General features: G+C 36.1%; 1 long non-coding RNA gene across 1 annotated transcript; it reads right to left on the reverse strand.

The window, feature by feature from the left end:
* Positions 1–1,031: 1,031 nt before the first annotated feature.
* Positions 1,032–3,919, reverse strand: LOC145803211 (uncharacterized). Its single transcript, XR_014345332.1, has 3 exons — positions 3,551–3,919; positions 2,545–2,583; positions 1,032–1,166 (listed from the first exon to the last, which is right to left on the reverse strand). It is a non-coding gene; the product is annotated as an uncharacterized LOC145803211 (long non-coding RNA).
* Positions 3,920–5,255: the final 1,336 nt, after the last annotated feature.

The following is a 5,255-nucleotide window of genomic DNA, read 5'->3' on the forward strand; positions in this document are numbered from 1 at the left end:
AAATAAAACGTTTCAAAAAGATTGGGGTTTTCTCCCAAGCAAATCTAAACTTAGCAGTCATGTTTGGGCTCATGAGGTCCACAATGGATTCCATTTTGATGATTTAAACTGTTCATTTTGTAAGATCCTCTGTATATATGATTCATGGGTCAATCCAATAATCGTAACATTTTTATTTTATTGTATTTATATTTGAAAAAATGACAACAAACATGTTTTTTAAAATAAATCATCTATTTGTTTGTAGGCAAATATAATTAAATGAAAGTTTACGAGAATCAATCTATAAGGAATTTTCCATAGATGGACCTACATAGATCAAATAATTATACATTGTATACTGTTAAATGAAGTATGAGTAGTGTCAATTAAACCCATTAAATTATGATCCATATAAAAATATGACCACGTCATGGACACATCTCTAATAGTACATATTTTTGGTCATGCTATGTGCACTAAAGGAGTATGGGCTAAACCATATGTGTAAACACTAGTTTAGGCTCACTTATAATTCCATTATTTATGATAGGCTAATATGGAATTGGGGCTTTACAAATATGTGGTTAAGGTCCCCACACCAACCTTAGCCTCCATCTTATATTTTTCCATCGGTGTGTGAGAGAAACAAGAGTAAGGTTCTGGAGTAGAAGGTTCTGGATTGGAAGACAACAACTACCAAGAAGTCTACTGCTTGGATTACCTCCATCAATGGCATCAGGTACACAACTGTTATTGTCATGCCCCAAACCCGCCCCTAAAAGTTTGGGCATGACCTATTCAGAAACGGACATGTAACCTGGTAACATAACATACGGGGCCTTATCGGAAGCACGAAAAAAAATGGAAATAATGAAACAAATAAACTCCATTGAGCTACTTCTACATGCCAGGATCTCGTTCATCACATGCATTATAGTGGATAGATAAAGTTCCAACTATAACTCGGAGCATATACATACACATTTACAATGCCAGCCCCATGATTGGGCGTATACAAAAAAAGCAGACATGAAAGGATATATAACAACCTTAGAGGGACACCCATAAGCAAGTCAACATCTTAACAACTTGATAAAATAAATGGCTTATACAGTGCCTGGACATACGAAGGTTGACAAAAGAAAGCGGGCGTCTTGGCTAGGACTGACCACCTGATTGGTGACCTACAGAAACAGACATAATAGAGAGTGAGCCGGGCTCAGTGAATAGTAATACATAAATAAAATGATGCTTAACTTGAAACATAATACATGTCAATGTAATAGTCTGATTCTGTGCTAAGTACATAACGGCCTTAGGCCCAATCTTGCAACATAAACTTGATGGCTATAAGCCCTTGAAATGTGGTGGCACGAGGCCCTTGAAACATTGGCATAAAGCCCTTGAAACTTGTTTGACCTTATAGTATATTCAAACTTGTAACATATACTTGAAACATACCTCAGCATACTTGAACATCATTCATTAATTCAAACGGAACATATTATAACTGGAGCGTTTCTTGTTGTATCATGTCATTATCATACGCTTAACAATAAGAGACTAATTCACATTCTCATAAGAGTCACATAATAATGCTAAACTTTGCACTTATATCGTAGATTCTGAATAACTTCCAATTCATAAGCAACATAGCAACATAACTTCAAATTCATATGGATACACATAGCTACTCTTATATTTACTCAGAATCTATTCTTCAAGAATGAACATAAATTCTTTTGGGTAAATGACTTAATTCACGTGCTCTATTAATCAATAGTATACACCGTTGTTTAATCGTTCTTATATGTTAACATAGTTGCCTTGCCTTGTAATTAATAGAGTCCTAATGGTAACCGTTACATCATTCCCACGAGTTGACATAATTAACATAAAGTTAACAGGACAAAGTAAGCACATTTTCATTAGATTACAGATGACTTTATCGGTTTCACAATTCCACAGTTCGGCCCTTGGCCTGAGGGGTTCACACATTCACAATAGCCTTTAGGTTTCATAGATTCACAACTTATCACATTGGCCTTCGGCCCTTTGGATTCACAAGTTCACAAGTTTGGCCCTTGGCCTCATAGCTTCATAATTTCACAAATGGCCCCTGGCCACATAGATTCATAGTTCACAAATGGCCCCTGGCCACATAAATTCACAAGTCGGCCCTTGGCCTCATAAATTCACATATACATAAATTAGCTTTTGGGTTTCATAGGTTCACAATTCGGCTCTTGGCTTCATAGTTTCACAATTCACAATTCAGAAATTCATACTTCACAAATGGCCCTCGGCCACATCGTTTCATATTTCACAAGTTGGTGATCCATACTTCACAAATTCGAGATGCATATTTCACAAATCCTTTTTGATGTTTTCATAATTTCACAATGTTCCTCATATAGCATACACCTTTGATGTTTCCATAATTTCACAATATTTACGTAGCATACATAACATACATGTCAACATAATTCTTATGACAAAGATCATAACGTCGAGAACAATAATCATTAATGGTTAAAGATACATCGAAGTACTACTACTCACAGTGCTACAACGGAGTGCTTGGCCCTCCTGAAGTATGCCCTGTACACATATATAACTTAGTCATTAGTTTTTTTTCCTTCCTTCATTATTCTTCACAAGCCTACCATTATCCATCCATTATACCACAATTTCCTCCATCTCAATATATCTATATATAGAAATAGAAGATTACCATTCTTGCAAACACAATATGGAATTTTTAATCAATCACTTCGATTTCAAGATAGGAAGGAATTGTATGGACATCTTCCACATTTTTCCAAAAATAAATCATTCTCTTGATTTTAACAACTAAGCAAGCCCACAAGTATTTAGCAAAATAATTTGGGATTAACCCATTTTGGAAAACTCTACATTTTAAGTCACAAAAATCAAAGTCAACATAGTCAATACCATCTCACATAATCACTACAATTCAACATAAGCAACATGATTCAACTCAACATCATTAAATATAATTCAACATAATTCAAGAGAAATTCTTAAATTCCATTTCAACATTCCATAACCGAATTTATGTCATCTATATCATTTATAAATCATTTCCTCCAATTTCCTTCTCATTATAACATGATTTACATTGCTCATAACAAAATTCATTCGCAAATTTTAAACATAATTTTCAAACATAACCAAATTCCAATTAAACTTGTACATAGATAATTCAACCTACCAATTTCATGATTCAACTTTCAATTTGGGCCAAATAATTGATTATCATCAAAAATCAACCTAGGGTTTCTAGAAAAACCTAGAAATTTCAAGAAAAATTCAAACTTCTTAACCCATTATTTTTTCTTCCAATTTTCCCCTTGATTATATATCCTAGGTTCATAATCCATAATCTAAACCCAACAATAAAACCCCAAACTCTTCAAATCCGAAATCCCCAAATTTCCATAATATAACCCTATATGCTCAACATGTAGATTCTGCATTTATATACTCAAAAATACCAAAAATCTATCTATTTATGTAAGCATTGAAGGAGAACTAGGACCCCTACCTCAAGATTGAAAGCAAGGAAGCTAGGTCAAGAGCATAACTTCGAAATTTCAAAATCCCATCGGTTGAAAATGTTGATCTTCACTTGTTCTTCATCGTTGATGCAAAATCCATGGTTGATTTGTTGATAAAAGTGGAGGAAATCAAAGTTTTTAGGGCTAAGTTTTCGGACATGGAAGAGGGGAGAAGAAGAGAGGAAAAGAAAATGTAAGAAATGGTCCAAAAATCACGTTTTTTTAGCTGCTGTCCCGCACAGCCCGCACGTGCGGCGCTATTCCCCGCACGTGCGGCTCTGCTTCCAGCACAGATGTGGAAACTTCAAACGGGTATAACTCTCTCATCGGGACTCCTTTCTAGGCCGTTCTTGTGTTCAAATTGAATCCCCGGAAACAAGCTTTCCAATGGTTCCAACCTCACATTCAAATTCTAAGTATGGAAGGAGAAAAGGGCAAAAGAGTGACGGCTGGTCAAAAATTCAAACTCAAATTTGAGACTTTTTATCTAATCTTATCTATATATCTTGTTAATACTTCGATCAAGGTTCCAAACATCATCCAAAGGTCCTCAATTATAATATTTATAGTTCACTTGCCAACCCATCAATATCAAGAGTCCGACAACCATACAAATTTTAAGGTGGCAGGCACCACTATATATCAATCCAATGTGAATTTAAAATCCGAGTCGTTACAGTTATTGTTTTCTTCTATTAATTTGACTTCAGATCTTGGGGTTTAGATTTCTATTGAAATCACACAAGTGGTATCAAAGCCTCTAGTCAAATTATTGAAGAAAATATAAGGTTTTTTTTATTTACTGAATCAATTATTCTATGGTCATAGTGATAACATGTGAATATGCAAATCTCTTGGTATGGGGAAGTATTTTGAAAACAATGCCATGTGGCCAAGGTGCCTTCAAGATGTCGGCTGAGGTGCCACGTGGTCAAGTCATGTTTTCCGAGGTGATTGCGGTGTTACCGAGGTTCGGTGCGATAGTTCCAGAATCTGAGATATTCGAATAGAGGACAAGAGTCCTAGATAGCATCAAGCTACCCATTTGGATAGAGATGAAACTCTTGAGGAAGTTCATCTTAATCTGAATAGTATGAGTTGTGATAGATGTTATCCTTGTAAAGGATAGAGTCCCATGAAGTAAGACTTCTATAGGAAGTTAGACACTGATCATTATAAAAGTGAGGCACTCCCATGGGTCTAAGGTATGTTTTTATTTGTGATGCATTGACTTAGGCATTGATTACTTATTTGATATCTTTGAAAGATTATTTGACTGACTTGATCGCCGGAGTGCCCCCGAGTGGATGAACCACCACGGTATTCTCATCTTCTTGTTGGCAGGTGGTTGCTTAATCTATTCTGCCGCATAATCTCTAGCTAAGTTCCCTGTTTGTTTATGAGGTCGGAAATCAACACCCACAATTTGGCGTCGTCTGTGGGAACTTAGTATAGAATAGATGGCCAACAACGAATATGAAGTGAGGATCGGGGATGACATTTACAGTGAGGAGGAGGAGGAACACACGGATCCTAATATTGGAGGAGGGAACAATAACAAAGAAGTACAAGAGGTCAACCCTGAGGCAAAGAATATTGCCAGGGGCCGAAACGGTAACAATAAAGGTAACCGAGATGAGTACTGCCACGAAGGTGATCTCTAGGTATGAAAGGATAGGTGCTTGAGAAGAG

Source organism: Camellia sinensis, chromosome 11 (genome assembly GCF_055761805.1).
Source record: "Camellia sinensis isolate YWXY chromosome 11, ASM5576180v1, whole genome shotgun sequence".
NCBI lineage: Eukaryota > Viridiplantae > Streptophyta > Magnoliopsida > Ericales > Theaceae > Camellia > Camellia sinensis.